Source organism: Camellia sinensis, chromosome 9, assembly GCF_055761805.1.
Source record: "Camellia sinensis isolate YWXY chromosome 9, ASM5576180v1, whole genome shotgun sequence".
Classification (NCBI taxonomy): domain Eukaryota; kingdom Viridiplantae; phylum Streptophyta; class Magnoliopsida; order Ericales; family Theaceae; genus Camellia; species Camellia sinensis.
The window spans coordinates 131,489,351-131,514,486 of NC_138969.1; positions in this window are offsets into that span (position 1 = coordinate 131,489,351).

The window sequence follows — 25,136 nt, forward strand, 5'->3', positions numbered from 1 at the left end:
AGATAGCCGAGCCTATTTAGTTGCATTTTGTATGTGTTGCATTAGGCATTCAACATAGATAGGATCATGCATGATTACTAACTAGTTTTCTGTTTTGGCTCGGAGTACACTGTAAGTGTTTTCGCTTTAGCATCCTTGCATGAGTGTAAGTGATTGCCATGATAGCATGCTTGCCATGAGGCTATTTGCTTAATTGCTATAACTGCATGAATTCCTGTGGATGAAGGCTTCATTACTTGAATTGGAACAATTCATCGAAATGTGAGTTTTAAGCCCACTTGAGGGTGGCAAATCATGTTGTTTCAAGCCCACCTTGTTTGGTGGCAAATCGGCGCTTTAGCCTACTTGCGAGTAGCATCTTCAAACCATTTTCGAAAAACAAACATGAGATGTTTTGTTCCAAATCGAGCGCTTTAGTCTATACTTGTGTGTTGTGCGCATCACATAGTAAGTTAGCTAATAATGAAATAAGAACACATGAGGTTTATAAAACAACATATCGTGGCTAGTAGAAGCCGATCCTTTGATTGAGCGAGCAGGGGTGCTCATTTCAGAACCTTCCCCTCTCGTATCCAAGTTCCCGAGCCGAGGCAACTTTGGTGATGACAGACACGTGGCCTTTGGCACGAGTCAGGGTTTCCTAAATGTCCCAAAACAAAATATTTAGGTGGCGACTCTATAATCTAGCAAAGCAGTCCATCTTTGGCGCTTTTTGATTAAAATCGATTTTCCAAAACGATTTGCCAGATTTGGACTCTTTGGTGATTTATCAGTCTTACATTGCACTTTATGAGATTAGATTCAGAACTGTAACAAGAGTCCGAACTATAGTAGCTATGAACCCAAATTCGTGCCCTCTCCAAAAAAGGGGGGCGCGCGGAGGAAGTTCGGGCAGTCTACAGCAAGCCTCCGGCAAACCGTTCAGAAATAGCAGATGGCAAACATAGTGACTTAGGCGCACCAATGCAAATACAAATGCAAAGAAACACATAACTGTAGATAAAAAGTCATATCACGAATTCGAGTCAAGTTCTCTAAGTCCCCAGCCGAGTCGCTAGAAATTGTAGCTCGACTTTTTCGCCCCCTCCCCTTTCGGAAGATCGAAAAGAAAACTCTATAGTTCGGACTCCCACGGTTCTGAATCTAATCTCACAAGTGCAATGTGAAATTGATAAACACCAAAGAGTCTAAATCCAGCAAATCTTTTTGAAAAATTGATTTTAGGATTAAAAAAATGCCAAAATTGGACTGCTTTGCTAGATAAAGAGTCGCCACTTAAATATTTTATTTTTTGAGAAATTTAGGAAACCCGTGATTCGTGCCAAAGGCCACGTGTTCGTCATCACCAAAGTTGTCTCGGCTCGGGAACTTAGGTACGACAGGGGAAGGTCATGAATTGAGCACCCCTGCTTGCCCAATCAAAGATCGGCATCTACCAATCATAGATCGGCATCTACCAATCATGATATGAATTTTATGTACATTAATGTGCTCTTGTTCCGGTTATTAAGCTAGCTTTACAATGTGATGCTGTAGAATCCCCATTTTTTACCGTCCTCAAAATTTGGATGTTCTTGCAGGTACATCCAGTGACAAGTTTCGTGGCTTGTCGAGTACTCTAATTCTGCGGCAGAACGTCACAGGTTTGAGCTTTCCAAACCCTGTATCCTTTCGACCCTATTTTTGGACCATGTTTTGGTCCCTCCAGAATGCTTCTCTTGGTGCACTACCTGCCATGAAATGGGACTGTCGGCCATTGATGAGGCCGGCCGGCCACCAATGTTTCAACAAATATTTTTTTGATATTTTTAAGCCAGCTGTTTGCAGGATGGACCATCTGCACCCACGTGGATGGCTGGACCTCTCCAAGAGGATTTTGCATCCTCTATATAAAGAAGCCCTCTCTTGCATGGAGGGGGGTTACAAAAATTTGTGAGCAAATTTTTCTCTCTCTCTAAATATTTTGCCTTGAAGCTTGAATTCTCTACACTTTTGCTTCGGTGTTCTTGATCAAACTTGATCATCTTGGTGTGGAGGTTGCTTGAGATCTTGTTTGAGTCCTAGAAGAGGGTTTTAGTTTGGTTTTGGCTTGTCTTTGTTACTGATTTCCTGTTGTGCTTCAAGGGTAAGGAGTTACCCCTTTTAAGCTTATTTTTGTACATTGGTTTGGCCACCCTTTCATGCTGTTTTTGGCCTAGTTGTCAACTGAAAAAAACCTCTATTTTTTAAGTGTTGAAAATGGTAGTTTGAGGCCCTTTTGGGGTTAGGGGTGTTCCCCCCTCTTTTTGAGGCTTATTTGCTAGGCTTTGTGCCATCTTTTTAAGCCTTTCAAACAATTCCCTTTTGGCCCTTTAACCACTGAATTCTAGAGGAATTTCAGTGGCAGAAACTTAGTTTTGAGGTCCAAAATAGGAGGGGGTGGCCTCCCCTCCTTCTGTTTTATTTGCATGTGTTGATGGCCTAACATATGAGCATGTGTTTCTCCCTTTTTGTGGCTTGATCTCAGCATGTTTTTGTGACTTTTATGACCTACTTGAGCTCTGTTTTTGATTGGTTGAGTCACTCCTTGCTTGCTTCTTACACTTGTGGTGTAATCATGCTTACTAGCTTAACATACTTGATGTTTTAACCTATTATTCTAGCATGTGTTGGCTCTACTCTAGCATGTTTTTGGCCTTGCTTTGACATGCTTAAACTCTGTTTTGAGTGGTCTTGGTCCCTTGAGACTTGCTCTGTATAGCTATAGTGTAGTTAGCTTCACTAGTTTTGTGTTTCAAGGCTCTTAGCATGCTTTGCTTGTGATGGTTGCATGATATATCATCATTTCACACATGATTTCATTGCATGTAACCTTGTCACACTCTCACATTTCCACTTTTTCATCACTTTTGAGAGGTGTGCTTTGTGCCTTGTTTATGAGCCAATACATGAGCATGATTTTCTTGCTTTTCATGCTACCATCTCAGCACATTTTAGCCATTGTTTTGGCATGTTTGAGGTCTGTCCATAGTTGGTTTGGCCATTTGAGTTTGGCATTGCATGGTTCTAGTGTAAAGCTCTTCACTAGTTTTAATGCTTAAGTCTTCTAACATGTTGTACATGAGTTGTTCGCATATTAGAGTCTTATTTATCATGCCATTTCAGCACTAAATTCTGTCACCTCCCTCATTTCTTCATTTTTTCTACTTGCTTTGAGGGTTGGTTAGTCCTAAAGTTGTACTTAAGCTTGAGATTGAAGCTTGTGCTTAAATGGCTTTAACCCTCTTTTGAGGGTTCCTCCTAGTTAACGGCATGGTTTCTGTGGAGAAGTGGTTTGGAAATACTCTTCGAATCCTGGGACACGCTAGTGATCCTCAGCTAGTCACCTGAAAAGATACAAACACTCCGGTCGGGGGTGCCAGAATTAGCACTCCGACGGGCAAGTCAGTTCAGACACTCAAGATAGCTTGTTTACTAAGTTAAGTGGAGTGTTTCTTACATACCTTTCTCAATCCATTGTTCCTGTATTAATACATGTTCCTTTTGATCCTCGGGGCCAGGGCCTACTTTTTAATCATTGTCCTTTCTCTTATTCGGCTCTAAGGATCTACACTTATTCCGCACATATATTATATTCGGCTTCCCATTCCCGTAGGATACAGCTGATTAATATTAGTCTTCTAAGGTACGCACCTTTTGATTCTGCCATTATTCGAGTCCCACAATTGCCCCCCGAACTCCCCATTGACGATAGTTAATCGGCATGTTTCGTCTTGAATAGGAAAAGTCAAAATAGGTCAGGCGGCCTCGTGTACCGCAATATAGATGTCAGAATGCGCACACCTTTTCGGTCATCATTACACTTTCCCGCCTCATTCGTGCGTCTCGCATTTATTGCGATTTGAAATTTTAGTCCTTTCGAGTGCACATTTTGTCGAGTATTCGAGACTCTTGGACCGCCAGCGGGTATCCCTTCTCTGACTCGCATTTTCTGTAATTCTTCTCTATCTATCCTTGCCCCGTTTACTCCTCGTAAGTCTTCTTCTCTCTTCTTTCCAATCCTATTTTCTGTTTGTCATTTTGATTTCAGCGGAACCTTGAATCCCCGCGAAAATGGCTAAACGCTTGAAAGACCTCCTCTCTGAGGGTCGTATTTCCAGATTCTGGCGACACTTTTTTATTCCCGACGATGTTCACTTATCTCTTGTAACGGACAGTACTCTTGATATGGAGAGGGAGGATCAAAATACGATTGTCTTCCCTCTCTTATCCATAGAGGAGGGCAGAGTCCGTTTTCCCCTACATCCATTGCTTAGGGCCGTCCTTCGCTATTGGAGTCTGATTCCTTCTCAACCCAACGTAAATTTCTTTCGAATCATCATGGGGGTGATAGAGTTGAACCGACGCCTTAGGATCAACCTTGGCATTCCGGCGATTCAGCACTACTACGCCTTGGCCAAATCTTCCGGTCGGCTGGGGTGATACTTTCTCAGGGCTAAGGACATTGACCATCACTTGATAACCATGCTTGCCAGTTCTGGTAAGAGAGTTGACGGCGTAATGGTCAATGTCTAAGGTAATTGGGAGTTTGGTGAAGGCGAAGACCGCCTAGACCCTATTCCCAGACGGAAGGGTGATCTAGGTTGCCATGTAACGCCTCGGGTTTGTTGATTGGCCTTTTATTCGACTTTTTTCCTTTAATCACCCCTTGTTCTTTGCAGGTAACAGATTGAAGAAGGTTCTTCCCTCAACCAACGACGCAGTCCTGGAGGAAATTAAGTCTGCACTCAGATACTTCGGCCGTCCAAATGTACAAAAGCAAGGGAGAGCTACTCACATACTCCTCCGATACGAACCTACTTATACTACATTTTTGGCCACGGGCGGCATTCCAATTCCATCTGACGATCAACACCTTTCGGCTCTTCTCTTTCCCAGCTTTAACAACCTTAGGCAAATTAGCCTTGAAGATTCAGATTCGGGGAAAGACGCGGAGCTGGTGGTAAAGGTAATTGCCAAACCAACCAGAGAGGTCGCTGAGGAGGCCGAAGAGGTCGACGAGGCGATACGCTCGACGTTCGAGCCTGCCGGACTTAACCAACCTTCACCGTCCACTTTGGGTCGAGCAGAGTTTTCTTCTGGAGATATTTTTGTGAATTTGGGAGACCTACCCAGCAATTTTTCTAAAGGTATGACTGGGGAAAGCCTTACGCAGATGGCGCGAAAGAAAAATGCCGAGCGAATGGCTGCTTGAAAGAAGGCCGAGGCCGCCCATTCTGAGCCCAACTTGATTAAAACTTTCGTACCTGTTATTGAAGAGACGGCTCAGGTTGCTGCGACCGAAGCGAGGAAAGAGGTTGAACAACAGGTTATTGACGAGCGGCTGATTCCGGAGGAGCGGGACAAAAAGCGTAATGCCGAGGGAGAGGCTGGGTCGGAGATTAGCCCTACTTCCAAACAGCCTCGTTTAGAAGAGTCGGACGTGGTTGCTCCTTTTATTGTTCAGCCAAAGATCAAAGGTACGCCAATCTCTTCTGATGCTTCAGCCATTGAGGATCCAGTCATGGCGTTGAGCCTGGCGGCTTCAATTTCCTTGCCGGCTGACAATGCAGCCTTTCGCGCCGTGCCGGATGTTATAGCCATAGCCCTATCTGCATAATCGGCGCTCCTGGTAGGTGACCATCTCAAATTCTCTTGAATTTGTTTTCATTAAGGTATTTGACGATCCCAACTTGTTTTGCAGACGGTTGGCAAGATCGCGGACCTAGGCCGGCGCCTGCATGATGCCCTTGGCAGGATTGATCGTTTGCAAATGGAGGCGGACGGTCAAAAGAGTAGGGCCGAGTTTGAAGTGATAAGAGCTGTAATGGAGAGTGCGCGGGCTGAAGCAGAGGAGAAGAGGGCTCGCTTAGCTGAACAGCTCCGCTCTGACGCTAAGAGTAGGGCAAATGCGAGCGAAGAATCGCTCAAGTTAGCCAAGGAGGCGCTTGCCGAGGCGGAGGTTCAGTTAGGGGAGCTCAATGCGGCCAAGGAAAAAGCCCATTCTGAGGCTTGTGTGGCATTTGAGGCTGGAAAAAGCGCCGCCCACATGAAATATGTAGCTGAAGTCCCCAAATTCGAGAATCGGGGGTTCAAACATGGGTGGCTCAAAGCCCTTGCTGCTACTGGAGTTACATTAGCCTTGGCAATTCCCTACAAGCAAGTGGACGTTGAGCCACTTGAATCTAACCCCGAGGATTGATCTGGGAGACATTTCAATTTTATTAAGTATTTTTAATTTCGATGTAAGTTTTTGTTCGGTAGACTTTTGTTGGTTCAGGGTAGTTTTCATGTATAAATTGGTTACTATTTCCGCTCAATTTATTAATGAAAATTTCCTTGTTATTTCACCACCACTTGTACACAGTTTGTGAAGTTATGTTAATGAAGAATGTTTTGCCTTTAACTACTTTGGATAAAATCATTGCTGTGTTTGAGCTTTCAGAGATTGAATATCTTATGACAATATTGATTTATCACTCATATGCCGAGTATTGTGGGCATTCAAGCCGAATAGGTTGGTGAAATTGTCCTGGCCCCAGGTGGTTCATGATCGTTCGGACGCCGAATAAGACGACCTTAAGAATTTTGAAGTCGATTCATGAGCCGGCTAGGGTACTTGAGCCGAATAGATTGATGAATCTGCCTTGCCCCAGTCAATGCATGATCATTCGGGAGCCGGATGGGACGACCTTAAGAATTTTGAAGAGTCGATTCATGAGCTGTCTGAGGAACTTGAGCCGAATAGATTGATGAATCTGCCCTTGCCCCAGTCGGTGCATGATCATTCGGGAGCCGGATGAGACGACCTTAAGAATTTTGAAGAGTCGATTCATGAGCCGGCTGGGGTACTTGAGCCGAATAGATGGATGAATCTGCCCTTGCCCCAGTCGGTGCGTGATCATTCGGAAGCCGGATGAGACGACCTTAAGAATTTTGAAGAGTCGATTCATGAGCCGGCTGGGGTACTTGAGCCGAATAGATCGATGAATCTGCCCTTGCCCCAGTCGATGCGTGATCATTCGGGAGCCGGATAAGACGACCTTAAGAATTTTGAAAAGTCGATTCATGAGTCGGCTGGGGCACCTGGGCCGAATAGATTGATGAATCTGCCCTTGCCCCAGTCGGTGCATGATCATTCGGGAGCCGGATGAGACGACCTTAAGAATTTTGAAGAGTCGATTCATGAGCCGGCTGGGGTACTTGAGCCGAATAGATGGATGAATCTGCCCTTGCCCCAGTCGGTGCGTGATCATTCGGGAGCCGAATGAGACGACCTTAAGAATTTTGAAGAGTCGATTCATGAGCCGGCTGGGGTACTTGAGCCGAATAGATGGATGAATCTGCCCTTGCCCCAGTCGGTGCGTGATCATTGGGAGCCGGATGAGACGACTTTAAGAATTTTGAAGAGTCGATTCATGAGTCGGCTGGGGCACTTGAGTCGAATAGATTGATGAATCTGCCCTTGCCCAGGTGGTGCATGATCATTCGGGAGCCGGATGGGACGACCTTAAGCATTTTGAAGAGTCGATTCATGAGCCGTCTGGGGTACTTGAGCCGAATAGATTGATGAATCTGCCCTTGCCCCAGGCGGTGCATGATCATTCGGGCACCGGACGATTGAGGTTTTCTCAATTAATGAGATTGCCTCGAGGGCGCTGCCTCTGTAAAGGATAAATGAACAAAGGTACAACCTTTATGAGCTTAGTAAACAGCTGACTCCAGCTCTTGGAGAAAGATTTATCGTGTGAATGTCGAACAGACTCTTCTTTAACAGCAGAGGGGAAGCAAGGACGCTAGCTGAGCTGGGCGGAGACATGAATCGAGGTGGTGAACCTTCACGCACAGGAAGTACGAGTTTTAGGGATCGAGAGAGGCGTCAGTCTCCTCGACGTCGAAGCAGGTCACCCAGGCGGGACAAGCAGTCGCAGGGCAGATCTCTGCAACTCCGAGTAGAGAAGGGATCTGACACGAATCCATGCCCATTAAGCTTTGCGGTATTTGTGGGAAATAGACCCATGACAGAGGCGGACTCGATCATTCGAGACCCAAATGTAGCGGTCGAGTTTGCTCAACAAATTTTTCCTCCTGAGGTTCAGCAGTCAATGGTAGGTCGCCAGAACTATGACGTATTTCGCGAAGGCATTCACGGGGTGGTGAAGGGGCTTTACACTGCCTATGAAATTGGCATGCGACTGAGCGCTGCCCGACAAGAATTGGAGAAGAATGAGGAACGTATTCGAAGTTTGGAGGCTCGCACGGAGGTGGTTGAGCGTGAGTTAAGGAAGACCAGGGCGGCTCAAGCACAACACGCCGGGCAGGGAAACCCAATTGTGAAGGAAAGGGTTACCAGTCGTCTCAGCAGTACTGCGCTCGCCGATCATGAGACGGCGAGTATGTTTGCAATGGAGTCTGCGAAGGGGAGGGCCTATGAAAAAGGTTTTCATGAAGGCTGAAAAGTTGAAATTGAAAAGACCAAGGAGAAGCTTGCTGAAGAGGGTTGCCGATGTGAGAATCGTAGATTTAGGCACGGTTGGATCAAGGCATCTCAAGCCGCGGAAGCTCTTTGACCGTCAGGCATTGATTCGGCATCGCCACTCTACCACAGTAAACATTTTCCGTTTTCCGCTTTTGAAATCGAGAAAAGTGAGGATGAGTGTGACGCCATATAAGAATACGCATTGTAAGGTTGAATCGCAATAAAAACTATGTAATTTATTATTGGATTGAATAGAAACGTTCTATTGTAAATATTCCGTCGTAGTTCGTATTCGGTATATACATGTTTCGTTTTATTACATGGATGTTTGAATGAATGTACAAACATTGATCGTATAGTGATACGCCGGCTTATAGGCGGGGTCGGCCCAATCGTGATCACCATTTATGCTTGAATGTGGCCACTGTAATTTCAAGAGGCCAAAAGCCAGTACGTAGAGTGGCTGTGGCAAATTCTAGTCGGCGCGGGGTCTAAATGCTTGGCCGGTTAGATTGATAGTGCTGCCCCTGTCCCAATCAGTGCATGTGTTCCAAAAAGTCGTTCGGGTACCTAGGCCGTGGTGACTGTCAACCGACATTCGTCTCTTGGGGTTTGGGCGTTAATGAAATTGCCTCGGGGTCACTGCCAGCATTTAAAAATAAATTGAATGGACTCTTCGTGCCAGTGACCTCATCAATATAACGCCATTTGTTGCGTGGGGTTATATAATATTGTGGATGAAAAACAGAGTTTCTTTAATCAGCCAAACTCAAACTTTGGCCGAGCTTGATGCCGCAATGGATCGCAGTGAAGAATTCTCCGGTGTAGGAGGTAGGTCGTTAAAAAAGAAACAGGAGGCGCGTCAGCCTCCAAGTCGTCGAAGCAGATCGCCTCGAAAGGAGACACAACGACCGTTGCCCTTAACCTTCCTTGTCATGGATCTTGGCCTTGACATTGTCGATGGTGTTAGAGGGAGGTCCAGAGATACGCTAATCCGAGCACGGTTGGATCACGGCATTTTGAGCCGTGGAGGCCTTCCAAACGACGTGCATTGATTCGGGGCCTCCACTGTATCAACGTGGTTAATTCCCCTTTTCACCTTAGAAGTTAAAGATAGATATTGTAATGTGCGAACGCAGATTGCGTCTATGTAACTACTGTTTGATCAAATAAAAAGTTTTATTTCAAACATTTGCGTCTTACTATGGATTTTTTATATGCTTAGCTAAGTACCTTATTTCGAATGTTGACATCTTTTGTTTCGTTTTGTTCGTGCCAAAGGGTGCTCCGAATTCGGAGGTATGATCTGCCCTAGGGTGTTACGCGTCAAAGGCGCTGCGAATTCGGAGTCTTAATCGGCCCAAAGACATCTTGCGCCAATGGGGCACCGTAATCGACGTTTCGATGCGGAGACTTTAATCGGCCTTAAGGTGTCATGCACCAAAAAGGGGCTCCGAATCCGGAGACTTATTTTGGCCAACCGTGATATCCACGAAGGGCACTCCGAATCCAGAGTCTTAGTCGGCCCTAAGGTGTCATACACCAAAGGGGGCTCCGAATCCGGAGACTTAGTTTGGCCAATTGGGATATCCATGAAGGGCGCTCCAAATCCGGAGTCTTAGTCGGCCCTAAGGTGTCATGCACCAAAGGGGGCTCCGAATCCAGAGACTTAGTTTGGCCCATCATGATATCCACGAAGGGTGCTCCGAATCCAGAGTCTTAGTCGGCCCTAAGGTGTCATGCACCAAAGGGGGCTCCGAATCCAAAGACTTAGTTTGGCCAATCATGATATCCACGAAGGGTTCTCCGAATCCGGAGTCTTAGTCGACCCTAAGGTGTCATGCACCAAAGGGGCCTCTGAATCCGGAGACTTAGTTTGGCCAATCGTGATATCCACGAAGGGCGCTCCGAATCTGGAGTCTTAGTCGGCCCTAAGGTGTCATGCACCAAAGGGGGCTCCGAATCCGAAGACTTAGTTTGGCCAATCGTGATGCTGAATCCGGAGTCTTAGTCGGTCCTAAGGTGTCATGCACCAAAGGGGGCTCCGAATCTGGAGACTTTAATCGGCCCTAAGGTGTCATGCACCAAAGGGGGCTCTGAATCTGGAGACTTAGTTTTGCCAATCGTGATATCCACGAAGGGCGCTCCGAATCCGAAGCCTTAGTCGGCCCTAAGGTGTCATGCACCAAAGGGGGCTCCGAATCCAGAGACTTAGTTTGGCCAATCGTGATATCCACGAAGGGCGCTCTGCATCCGGAGTCTTAGTCTGCCCTAAGGTGTCATGCACCAAAGGGGGCTCCAAATCCGGAGACTTTAATCGGCCCTATGGTGTCATGCACCAAAAGGGGGCTCCAAATCCAGAGACTTTAATCGGCCCTAAGGTGTCATGCACCAAAAGGGGGGATTTGAGAAATGAATTGAGCGACGAAGAAAAATGGTTTGCATTGCAGAAGTGATATATATACAAGTATCAAAACCCACAGGTCGGGTCAGTGATAGGGTTTTCATAAAATCTCTGCTTGTGCTGATTGCGTAGAGCCACGGATTTCTTCAATGCCATGGGCTGTCGAGAAGCGCACAAGCTGATGATAAGTGCTTAGAACGACCTTCATAGTATGTAACTAGGTTCGCCCCATGATAACATTATACGACGAAAGGAGCTTTACGACCAGGAATTCTACTTTGACCGTTCTGGAGCCCGCTCGAACAGGTAGTATGATCTTCCCTAACGGGTACTCAGGATTCGTATTAAAGCCGAACAATGGGTGAGGCGCGGAAGACAGATCTGACTCGTTGAAGCCGAGTTTGATGAAAGTTTTGTAATACATAGCCTCTGAAGTACTCCCTGGGTCTACGAGAATGCGTTCAATGGTGAACCGATTTACGCGTAATTTGATGACCAACGGATTGATGTGGGAGGCTGTTGTGCCGCTAAGATCGGAGTCATTGAAAGTAATTGTCGGAGCTTCTCTGGGCCATTCGATCAGAATACATTGCTTTTGGAGGATTAGATGTGATTGAATTGTGTGCACGGTTGGGGATGCAGGCAGGCTGTAGATTATATGGATCACGCCAAGTGGAGGTGAGACCTGCCTCAAGGCTAATGCCTTGATTGGCTTTCCCTTTCTCACGTACTGTTGCAGTCGGCCGTCTTGCACCAGTTCTTTCAGGTGATCCTTTAATGCGTAACAGCTCTCGGTTTCGTGGCCATGATCTTTGTGATACTCGCACCGCCAATCCCTTCTTCGCATGTCGGGTGGCCCCACCATCTTTGACGGCCATTTGAAGAATGGAAGGTGTTGGACTTTGGTCATTATTGTAGTGATTAGTTCTGACAACTCTGTGTACCTCTTGTCGGCATGCCTCGAGCGCCTGCTGTCGACTTGCAGTTGTTCATTCATCCGGTGGGAGCATTGATCGCTTAATCGGCAAGAGTCCCACCTTTTGTCTCGTTTAGCGCGTTGCCGTGGCTCAGGGCTCGGAGGTGGCACGAAACTTATTGGTTGAGCAATTTCAAAGGGGGCCGTTTTGTTGGACATTTGTCCGGCTTTTATTCTCAAGGCATCATCTTCCACTTTGCAATACTCTTCAACTTTCTTCATCAATGCCCACACTATTTTGGGGGGTCTTCTGGTCAGGGAACTGCGAAGAGCATTGTTGGGATGTAGTCCCATTTTGAAGGTGGTGATGGCCATGGAGTCGTTGCAAGCATCGTCGACGAGGTTGAAGCACTCCCAATAGCGCGCCGAATACGCTCTGAGCGTTTCTCCTGACTGGATCTGCATAGCCCAGAGAGAGTCGGCCTGTTTCGGCTGTACCTCGTTGGTGATGAACCTGGCCCTAAAAGATTTCTGTAATTGATGGAAGCTTTTGATCGAAGCTGGCTCCAGCTTGTAATGCCACCTGACAGCTAATGGCCCCAGGCTGTTGGGGAATATTCGGCACATGAGGGCTTCGTTGCCTGCATGCAATGTCATGGCCTGCTTGTAGTGACAGATATGATCAGTGGGGTCTGATTTTCCGTCGTAAAGAGTGAATGACGGAGCTTTGAACTTCTTGGGCAAGGCCGCCCTTGCAATCCGTCAGACAAAAGGATCGTGCTGGTCCTCTTCGTCTGAACTGCTTTTTCTGCGCTTGTTCCTTCTATGTAGACTCTTTTCGGAGGAGGTGGAAGTTTTGGATCGTCCCTTCTTGTTGAGCTCCGTGGGTAATGAGCTGGAGTCGCTATCGGTATCCTTTGGTCGGGCTCGAGGTCGTTGTCCACCTGCCCTAGGGGGTCGTTCGAGATCTTGGCGCACGGCTTCTCTGGATTTTGCTACTTCCAGGGCCAAATCTTGACGGAGACATTCATTTTAGCGATCATGTTCTCCAGCCTTTGTTCATTCTGCTTTGCTTGTTCCATGATCGCTTGCGTTGTCTCTTGCGCTGAAGTCGTTGGTGAGTCGAAGTTTAAGGCGCGTCTTGCAGCAATGGTTTCCTTTCCGAGCATATTTGCTGGAGTGAGGTCATCTCCCTGTGCGGTCTCGTCAGTGGCTATCGGAGGATCTTCAGTCACACCTGCCGTGGATGTATTTGAGCATTCCCACAGACGGCGCCAATTGTGAAGAAATGGTTTGGAAATACTCTTCGGATCTTGGGAGACGCTAGTGATCCTCAGCTAGTTACCTGAAAAGATACAAACACTCCGATTGGGGGTGCTGGAATTAGCACTCCGACGGGCAAGTCAGTTCAGACACTCAGGATAGCTTGTTTACTAAGTTAAGTGGAGTGTTTCTTACATACCTTTCTCAATCCATTATTCCTGTATTTATACCTGTTCCTTTTGATCCTCGGGGCCAGGGCCTACTTTTTAATCATTGTCCTTTCTCTTATCCGGCTCTAAGGATCTACACTTATTCAGCACATATATTATATTCGGCTTCCCATTCCCATAGGATACAGTCGATTAATATCAGTCTTCTAAGGTACGCACCTTCTAATTCTGCCATTATTCGGCTCCCACAGTTTCTCCCATGTCTTAAGTCATCTTTTTGGTTGACCTCTTTCTTACTAGAGGACTTTCACATTGGACTTGGTTAACGAACGGCTTGGTATGCCTAGATAAACATGTGGTGTTTGCATTGCATTGCATTGTGTTCAATCGGACGGTATATTGAACACAAGGTGGATTGGTTCATCTCATACTCAAAGTGATGAAAATGAACCAATCCCCTTTGTCTCCATTACCCTTGATCATGCATGATAGGGTGGTGGTTCTAGAGTCTTGTGTTTTGTGCATTGATTGAAAGTGTACAAAGTTGGATCTTTGGCCATCATGCATTAAAATGCTTGATTGATGGTTTTGGATCCAATAATTCAACTCCTTTGATGTTTTGAGGTGATAAGGAGGGGCATGGTACAGATATACCCTTGGGAGACCCTCTATTTTCCTCTGGTTTGAGCTCTTTTGTAGAATGGTGATGCAGTACACCAGTGGCCGGCAATGCTCCACTGATGGCCAGCACTGCTTCATCCTTGGCCGGCAGCTCACATCTTTGGCCAGCAGATGGCCAGCGGCAGCTCTTCATCACCGGCAGGCCACTGGTGCATTCCTCAACTGTGAGTTGGTAAGTTGGAGTAAAAATTTTGTCACGCCCCAAACCCGCCCCTAAAAGTTTGGGCATGATCACTTCAGAAACGGACATCAAATTCGTTATGTATAACGTATGGGGCCTGAACGGAAACAATTAACAACATAAATAGTATCCATTGAGCTATCACTAATATGCCAGGATCACAAACATTGCATCAGATAAACAACCATTCTATGAACATATATATGAGAGACCACCATGTACACTCATATATACAGACCCAGCCCTAAGATTGGGTGTGTAACAAAAGTGATGGTAAGGGAAGGTTATACACACTTCTTGACATTAAACAGAAAACTAGAGCACAAAGCTAAAAGCTTAGCAAGAACTCCACAAAAATGAATGAGCTTCATCTAAGTGCTTGGACGCATTGAAGTTGACAAAAGCGAAATGGACATGATGGGTTAAAACTAACCTCCAAGTTGAATACCTACAGAGACAGACATAACACGGAGTAAGCGAAGCTCAGTGAATAATAATACTTAAATGATTCAATGAATAAATCTGAATTATAACGTATACAGGTGTAGAAATCATATTCTGTAAATATTTTCAGAACGGCCTTCGGCCCAACAGATTTTACAGGCCTTAGGCCCAACGGATTTCACAGATTGGCCTTAGGCCCAACAAATTTTACAGATTGGCCTTAGGCCCAGATATCAACAGAACAGACTAGTCTCAGAGTCATACAGATGTGCACAGATGCTTCCAATCATTCACATAAGTTAACACAGTTGACTTACGATCAACAGAGTGCTAATAATAATTATTAGCAATAAGTAAAGTGTACTACTACAGGACTATTATTCACAGTGCTGTGGTGGAGTGGCAGTTCCTTACGGTATGCACCCTATATACACACGCAGTTCAGGGATTAGTCCATTTCCCTCTTTAAACAATATCTGATTTGTTTCGCTTCAAATGAATTACAAACATTTTAAAGGCATCAAATACAGATTTTAATAACACCAGAGGGTCAAACACGTAAAACGGTGTAGACAGGATTTTTCAGCATGGGTCGCACGTGCAATTATGAGCCCCGCACATACGGCAGTGGTTCTCGCACGTGCGGCTGTGAGGTCTCCCACGTGCTTTTATTCCAGTAGCTTCAGTCCCAAAATCCCCTGTTTTCCGCACGTGGGGCCGTGAGCCCCGCACGTGCGGCCATGACCCCCGCACGTGCGGTTGTTAACCCAGTTTTGCACACTTCGAAACAAGGCAACTCCTCAACTTGAGATACATATTGCAAAGCTCAAAATAGGGAAAATTAATGCAATATAATAGCTCAATATCTTCATAACATGCATCATAAGTGCAATTAGGATCATCATCTTCAATTCCACATGCACAACCCAATTTCTTTATAGTTTGAATTAGGTTTGGTTCCAACTATATATATATATATATAACCATCTAAGTATGTAGATGAACTCCACATAACATGTAAAATCAAGAGGGAAAGATGAAATTCCCTAAAACAAAGCTTGATCCCACCAACACAACTTCAAATACAATTAAGCAAAGAACATACACACACTCTTGATCTTAACCACAACCCTAACTTCAATATTGTAGAGAATTCTTACTCATTAATCAAGAGAGGCTTAACAAAAATAGACAATACATGCCTTGAACTTAAATTTCTATAAACCCTCTCAAATTCCCCAATCTCCTCCCTTGTTGAACTTCTCTCCTCTTTGTTCTTCTTCTCTAACTCTCTCTCAGGAGATATTGAATAAAAGTTTCTAAGTCAAATGTTTAAAGAAGCATATAAACAAAGCAAGGGTGAATAAGACAAAATTCAATCAGTTTAATGGTTCCGAATCAGATTTTTACAGAAAATCATATTATGATCTAAAAATTATGCTAAACTCAAATATAAAATCAATTTCAGATTATCAAGCTTCTAAGGCTTCCAATTTTTGATCTGAACACCGCAATTGTAATAGATACTTCTCTTATTAGACATATATGAATTTATAAACATAGGATTCACTCAATTAAACTTAATTCCACATGGAATTTCACAGTAAGCATATAAATGCACAGAATAAGGAACTAAAAGCATACCAAAAAACGTATACGAGGGTCGGGTTATTACAAATTTCTTGGAGACACCCTACAAACAGAGCCTCTCAAGAGCAAACCGGAAGGCTTTTCGGGATGAGAAACCGAATGCATGCATGCATCTTCTTCAAGCAGAGCTGAGGCAACATTGGTTACAGTTTTACATGTTTAGTTAACATTTGTGTTGTCATTTAATTAATTTGTTAATTAGTTAAAGTGTTGTAATAATTAGTAAGTAGCATACTAGTTATTCGATTGGTTTGTAATAGTTAGTCTAATTAGTTTAATTAGATTAGTTAGCTTAGCTTAGCTTAGATTAGCTTAGCTCATTTATTCAGACCCTCCTGCAAGAGGGCGCAATGTTGTAATAAGGGTGCATGTGTGTGTGCATGTCTTCCAACCCCACTTCTTTCTCCCTTTTATTTAATCGCTTTCGATGGTTAGTTTTAGAGCGCGTTTTGATTAGCATACCTTATGCTTTGCATGTTTACATCATTCATTTGTCTTGCATGCACCGGGCTCGGCGCATCATTCAAACTGCATCATATTTCAATACGTCTTTGAATACGTGTATCAATCGTTGCATTGATATGCCATCTTAGATAGTCGAGCCTATTTAGTTGCATTATTGCATGTGTTGCATTAGGCATCTAGCATAGCTAGAATCATGCATTGTTTCTAGCCAGTTTTTGTTTTGGCTCAGAGTACACTTTAAGTGTTACGCCTTAGCATACCTTGCATGAGTGTGAGTGCCACCATGATAGCATTCTTGCCATGAGGCTATTTGCTTATATGCTTAACTGCATGAATGCATGTGAGTGAAGGCTTGATTGCCTAAACTGGGACAATTCGATAAATGTATGTTTTCAGCCCACTTTGCGAAATGGCAAAATCATGTTTTAAGCCTACTTGAGGGTGGCAAATCCGCGTTTTAGCCTACTTGCGAGTAGCACTTTCAAACCATTTTAAAAAATAAACATGAGTTATTTTGTTCCAATTCTCGCGATTCAGTCTATACTTGTATGTTGCGCGCATCACATAGCAAAGTTAGATTAATAACCGGGATTAGATCACATGTGTTCATAAAACAACATATCTTGCTTAGTAGAGGCTGATCCTTTGATCGAGTGAGCGGGGGTGCTCATTGCATGACCTTCCCCTCTCGTTCCCAAGTTCCTGAGCCGAGACAACTTTGGTGATGACGGACACGTGGCCTTTGGCACGAGTCAGGGTTTCCTAAATTTTCCAAAATAAAACATTTAGGTGGCAACTCTGTAATCTGGCAAAGTAGTCCATGTTTGGCGCTTTTTGGTTCAAAATCAATTTTCCAAAATGATTTGTTGGATTTGGACTCTTTGGTGTTTATCAGTCTCACATTGCACTCTGTGAGATTAGATTCAAAACCGTGACAGGAGTCTAAATTGTAGTAAGACCAAATTTGCGCCCTCTCCGAAAGGGGGGCTCGCGAAGAAAGTCGGGTCTATAGTTTCTGGCGACTCTGCTGGGGATTTAGAGAACTTGACTCGAAACACGTGATATGTTGTTTTATCTACGTTTATGTGTTTCTTTGCATTGCATTTGCATTGGTGCGCCTAGGACACAGTGTTCGCCATCTGCTATTCCTGAACGGTTTGTCAGAGGCTTGCTTGGAAAAGCTTGCCTTAAGGCTGACCGGTTGCGGGCTCTGCCACGATGGGAACACAAACCTTGGATCTAGACCACCGCCGTACCGTTTGATCCACCTTTTACATCTCGATGTTTGGTGCGAGAGGTATATTAGGTGGTCTTGTTGGGGCACCCTTTTTGACCATTTGACATAGTTGCATATCAAAAACCTCAAAGACTGTTCCAAATTAGGACAGGTTGCTCACCCGAATGTAGGATTGTATGAAACCGCATGCGTGCGTAGTGAAACCCTAGTTCTTGACAAAATAGGACAGGGAAACCCTACCCCACCATAGGGGTGTTTTGGCTCTTACTTGCCTGATATGTGCTGTTAGGGTGTGTCTCTACAGAATGTATGTATCAGTTGCAAGTCTGGGTATCAGTCTGAGGACATCAGTGTTTGAGGGTATCAGTATTGTGGCAGAAAATCTGGGGGGTAGAAATTAGTGTTTGAGTACGGAATGTCCAGCTTTTGATATCAACTGTGTGTTGTCTTTATCTAAGCCAAGGTGCTATACGTTTTTCTGATTTTTGTTTCTTTTGGTTTATTTTCTGTAGTATTTTCATCATTGCTTCCGACGAGGCAGTTACCCCCCAAGCACTCTGGACCCGAGTAAGAAGGCTTTATTAATCTGGGGATCTTGTGAGTGGACAACCAGTGTTATTTTTACTTTCGCCGATTACAAGACGGAGGAGAGTTCGACATAATTCACCAGTTCGTCAGTCACCTGTGCTCAGTGAAAATCAGTTTTCTGTTTCTACTTCAGAGGGTTCACAGAGTCTGATAGATCAGCATTTTTCAGTTAGTATGGAGGAAATGATGCGTCAACTCCACCAAACTATCGAGGGCATGCAGCGGGACGCTGCTCGCCAAGCGGAGGTTACCGCTTGACAAACAGAGGTTGTAGCCCAGCAGGCTAAGCTAATTTCTAGGCTTCAACTACAATAACAACCACCACAAACAGCAGTATCTGCTTCGCACCCACCCCCACCTAGGGTTCCGATACCCGAGGATATAGCAACTGTCCAGGAGAATATGAACATCCCAGCAGGGCCAGTCCCACCTCAGACCTCTAAGGCACCGGCCTACCCAACTGACTCACCGTTCGAGTTTAAGGTCAATCCTACTGCTTTGAAAGTAAGCAAGCTCGAGAAGTTGTTCAAGCGAGCTCAGGGACTTAACTCGATCCCAGCCATAGAGGACAACTACACTGATTTGGCAGTGACATTACCGGATACATTAAAAATGACTCACACAGATCGCTACGATGGCTCAAGCGATCCTGTGGTCCACTTGAGGCCGTTTTCAGATATTCTGCGCCTGATGGGCTTGACGAGATTGCAGAAGCTATCCCTTTTTGGTCAGACCCTGTCGGGTATTGCAGCCATCTGGTATGCTAAACTGGAAGATTTAGTGAAGAGGAATTGGGAGGAGGTGGTCGAGGCCTTCATTGCTCAATATTCATACAATACTCAAATCGAGGTCACAACCCGTGATCTCGAGATAACCAGGCAAGAGCCGAAAGAGGGCTTCTCTGACTTTGTTACTCAGTGGAGGGCTAAGCCTCCACGATGACAACCAGGCCAGCCGAGAAAGACCAAATAAGGATGGTTGTGCGGAATCTACAACCGAAGCTGCTGCAGAAAATAATTGTCTTACCCCTCCCCATCTTTGTTGATCTTCACGAGATTGGGGTACAAATAGAAGATGCTATGAAACAAGGTCTGATTGACCAAGAGAAAGAGCAGCCCAAGAGGGCATTTACCCGCGATTCGAACGCAGCTACAAGTAGCAGTGCAGCCGAAAGAGCTTCTAACGTGGGCATGGTCACCATCACCTCAAAGATAGCCACATCCTTCACCGGCACATCCGGAGCCACCATACAACCAGCAAAGTACCCGCCTAGGGGCCAGAGGACCTTCACCCCACTTTACATGCCCTTGTTCAAAGCCTTGGGGGTTGTAATCAGAAAAGGGCATCTGAAACCCCTGGAACCACGCCCATTACCAAATAACCTCCCTCCCGCACATAACTCGGCCAAGTATTGTGCCTTCCATCAGCAACATGGGCATGATACTGATTTGTGCTTCAAATTACGTCATGAGATTCAAGATCTCATTGACAACAAGGTGATTGCGGCTCTCGAGAAGCCAAATGTCACCACTAACCCTCTCCCACCACATAACAACCCCCCTCCTCCGCCCATGCAACTAAACCTGATCCAAACAATGGCTGTCCCGTACGACCCTAGCATATACATCACTCCCTCCCACCTGCCTAAGCCAGCGTTGTTCATCCCGAAACGCACAAATTTATGCATGATGAGCACGTCATTAACCCTACCCAAGCCAGTGGTGGTCACTATCGAAGACAAAGCTGGGGTGACCTTAGAGGAGAATGGGAATGTTGGTTCAGAACCTAAAGGATCTGAGAGCTTAACTGAGGAAACATACAACCTGTGCGGTTATATTGCGTCAGCTGATCAGGCCAAGCCAATGGTAGAGTTGTCAACTGGGGCAGAGATCAATGTGGTTCGGGAGGACGGGCCAAGTCAGGGGTTGGATAATTTAGCAGAGCTTAAAGAGGACATTGCTAATCTGCAATTCTTTGATGAGCAGGATCCGGGGGATATGAGCGTCAACTGGTTTGACCTGAATAGATCAACAGACACTACATGGTGGTTTAGTGATGAGCCAGACATTGATGAGGGGGCTCAGTTAAAATAGGGACACAGGAACGTTTGCAATGGCCGGAACGGTCGACAATGAAGAGAGATTACCGGAGAGCACCGGTACGAAGAATTTTGCTCAGGAATCGAGCAGCATTTGTGCAGCTGACACAGAACAAGAGGCCGCACTGTAGCGGTTTGAACAAGAGAGGATCGAGACCGATTAGAGGGATAGAAAAGCCAAGGCCCCTGTGGGGACGAAATGTGCTGTGAGCACGAAAACAACTACAGCAGAACCGGATAGTTGTTTGTCAGTTGTTGAGGACATGTGGTGGGAAGACGATGATTTGCATCTGGCCCATACTAACGAGGACTGGGGACAGAATCTCCCGTATGATACGTGGTACACTGAAGAAGTCGACCACATGACCCGAAGTGGGCAGTATTTTAAACCCCCACACTTGGACCAGCCAGAGGCATCTGGGAAAGACAATGAAGCTAAGAGGTAGAAGGACAAACTGTTAGAGGAGGAAGCTATACTGAAGCAGCTAAAAAATATTCAAGCAAACATCTCCATCTGGGGACTGCTTATGGCCTCAAGGGTGCATAGACAAGCCGTTCTTTCAGCCATGGACAATGCTAAGCTTTCGATTGATACAACGTCCGAATAGTTTGTGGGGTTGGTGTTCCCGGGTGGAGCTTCACCGACTTTAACCTTCACAGATAAAGAACTACCGCCTGAGGGCTCCGATCACAATAAGCCGCTCTACATCTCTGTGGAGTGTAAGGATAAGTGGATACCAGTTGTCTTAGTTGATACGGGATCTGCCATAAATGTGTGCCCGTCGCGAACAGCATACGCTATCGGGTTGAAGCCCGCAAATTTCGCACCAATAGCCCAGGTGATACGGGCTTATGACAACACCAACCGGGAGGTGATGGGGACAATGCGGATTAAAACTCAGGTTGGCTCGGGCCAACGGAATATTGAATTTCATGTTCTGGATGTTCCAGCCACCTTCAACTTACTCCTTGGACGGTCGTGGCTACACCAAGTGAAGGTTGTCTCTTCTACCTTACACCAGCTATTAAAATACCCCTACGGGAAGGGGGTGGCAATTGTGTTCAGGAACTCTTCAATACATCCGCTACCAGAGGTTACTACGCCAATCTTGGAGACTGTACATGGCGAGGAGAATGTCATCCTGTCTGGGTTCACCTTGGCTGAGGCTCAGGCAGTACAAGATCGTCTAGCTGTTGATGAGGGGCTGTATGTTAGTGCACAATATGTTTACCTCATGAACAAGCTTCAACATGTGCCCAGGATAGGGTTAGGAAGGACTGGCCCGAAGGGCGTCACTAAATTGGCTGAAGTGCCACACAATCCCCATACCTTTGGTCTAGGTTATACACCTACCAACGAGGATTGTGTAAGAAAAGGAAACGAGATGGCTGGAAGAGCCAGAGTGAAACAAGTTGGGAAGCACTATGAGTTAGTGCATAGACCTATCCAAGGGACCCTAAATGGATGCTTTGTTTGGGAGGGGGAAGATTTCCCGTTTTGTGGCTTTCCAGAGCCATAGCTGAATTCAGAGAGGCGGCGCTTGCCGAGTTTTGAGATCTTTTTTGACTTACAGTTGCCAGGAGATGAAGTTGCCGAAGAGCAGACTAACCCATCGGCTGTGGCTGAACAGTGCAATGAGGATGAGTCCAGTGGCATAGATTTGAGATCGGAGCAGCGCTGGCCTGTCTTCTCTCGGATCCTCAGATCTTACCAGAGTGCTCGGGGGATGATTTCTCAGTTTCCATGATTGGAGATAACTCGATTGTGGGCCCTACTTCCGGCATTCTGGATACATCCATCGCACCCTCCCTCATTTGGCAATACGAGGAAAGTTTCTTGTTTAGTAGTTCGGGGTCAGGTAGTGAACCAGAATCAGATTCCAGTTCTTCTGAGTCAGAGTCCGATATTCCTAGGGGTGATAAGCCGGATGTCGTTGTGTTGTCCAGGTCGTCTTTTTCATTTTCTTTTGAGTTAGTTGTAACTGAAGAATCAGACGATCTGAAAATTGCTAATGAGAATGGTACCACTGTGGCTTTTGAGTACTTTTCTGTGCCTTTAGTTTATTGCATTAATCAGGACTTTCAAAATTTTGATGAAAACGACGAGGAAGAAATTCCTCCAGTTTTGAAACATTTGATTGACCAAGAGCAAGAGAGGTTTGTAAAACCTTTGGTTGATGAAATCACCTCAATTAATGTTGGTACTGAGAAGGATCCACAGTTGGTCTGGATCGGGTCCATGTTGTCTTCGGAGGAACGCGAGTGCTTACTCGCTTTATTAAAAGATTTCAAAGATGTTTTCGTGTGGTCCTACGAAGACGTGCCTTGAATCGATCCTGAGATTGTACGGCACCGGATTCCTCTTGACCTTGAGGCTCGACCCATCAAGCAAAAGCGTCGGAGAATCCGCCCGGATTGGGCTCTGAAAATCAAAGAAGAGGTCACCAAGCAGATTGATGCAGGGTTCCTATTAGTATCTGAGTATCCTACTTGGTTGGCCAACATAGTTCCGGTGCCGAACAAAGACGGCAGAATTCAGGTATGTGTGGACGTCAGAGATCTAAACAATGCCAGTCCGAATGACAACTTTCCTCTGCCGCATATCGACGAATTGGTGGACTTCGCTGCGGGGCATGCGCTTCTCTCATTTATGGATGGGTTTTCCGGGTACAACCAGATCTTGATGGCACTCGAAGACAAGGAGAAGACTGCATTCACTACCCCGTGGGGGACCTACTGCTATAGGGTGATGCCGTTCGGTTTGAAGAATGCTAGGGCTACTTACCAATGAGCTGCAACTACGATCTTACACAATATGATCCACAAAGAGGTTGAGGTGTACGTGGACAACATGATTGTCAAGTCCAAGGAAGGAGAAGGCCACTACACCGCCTTAAAGAAATTTTTCCAATGGATCAGAGAGTATCGGTTGTGACTGAATCCTCAGAAATGTACTTTTGGTGTTACAGCCGGGAAAATGTTGGGGTTCTTGATCACCCAAAGGGGTATCGAGGTCTATCCCTCCAAGATTAAGGCCATCTTAGAAATGCCACCGCCAAGGACTGAAAAGGAGGTGCAAGGCTTTCTGGGTAAAGTGCAATTCATAAGACAGTTTATTCCAAAATTAACCTTGACTTGTGAACCACTATTTGGTCTCTTGAAGAAAGGAAAGAAATTCCAATGGGATGACCGATGCCAAGTTGCTTTCGAGCAGATCAAGCAGTATCTACAAAACCCACCCGTGTTGTCACCGTCGGAGCCGGGGAAACCGTTGATATTGTATCTGTTAGTAACCGACACGACAATGGGATGCATGCTTGCACAGGAGTCTGAGGACAAAGTGGAGAAGGCTATCTATTACCTGAGCAAGAAGATGCTAGAATATGAGACCCACTACACTCTGCTGAAGAAGGCTTGTTTGGCCTTAGTATGGGCTACCAGGAAGTTGAGGCACTACCTGTTAGCTCACTCTATAATACTGGCTTCGAGATTAGATCCCATCAAATATCTTTTCAGAAACCAGCGCTTACGGGTAGGCTAGCCCGTTGGTTGCTTCTTCTCTCCAAATTTGATTTGAAGTACATGACTCGCAAGTCTGTGAAAGGGAGAGCAGTAGCAGAGTTCCTAGCCGATCACCCAGTGGAGGGAGATGAAGCAGTAGAGTATCTATTCCCAAATGAGGCCATTCTACAGGTTGAAGAAGAGGTCTGTACTATGTACTTTGATGGTGCGTCTAACCAATACGGGTATGGGATAAGAGTGTTGCTGATAGCACCCGACAATTCCCACATGCCCTTAGCTTTCAAACTCCGGTTCAAGGTATCAAACAACGAAGTAGAGTATGAGGCATGTATCACTCGCTTGGAAGCTGCCCTAGAACTAGGGGCAAAACAGCTGCACGTCATTGGGGACTCAAACCTGGTTGTGTCTCAAGTGAAAGGAGACTGGAAGGTTAAGGAAGAAATGATGAAAATCTACCTCCAAACCCTGGACGTTCTAATTCCCAGGTTTAAGAAGTTAACATTCACCCATCTGTTAAGAGAGAGCAACAGGTTCGCTGACGCCTTATCAACTCTATCCTCCATGATAGACATCCCTTTGGGAGTTCGGATACGTCCAATCATCATTGAACAGAGGTATGTGCCGGCCTACGAACTGATTGCCGCCATAGAAGAAGTATAAGATCGAAACCCCTGGTACTTTGACATCTGGAACTTCTTGGAAAAAGAGGCTTATCCGCCAAGGGCAAATGCCAAAAACAAGAGAGCAATACGACGAATGGCAGCTCAGTTTACCATCTGTGGAGGTAAGTTGTACAAACAGGGTCATCTGGGAATGCATAAAATGTGTGTTGATGTTGAAGAGTCGAAGCGCCTAATGGAGGCCATCCACGGAGGAGAGTGCAGAGCGCCCATGAGCGGGGTGATGCTTGCTCGAAAAATTCTCAAACAAGGTTACTACTGGTCAACCATTGAGGAGGATTGTATTGGTTTTGTTCGGCGATGCCAAATATGCCAAATTCACCCAAATCGCATGAACATC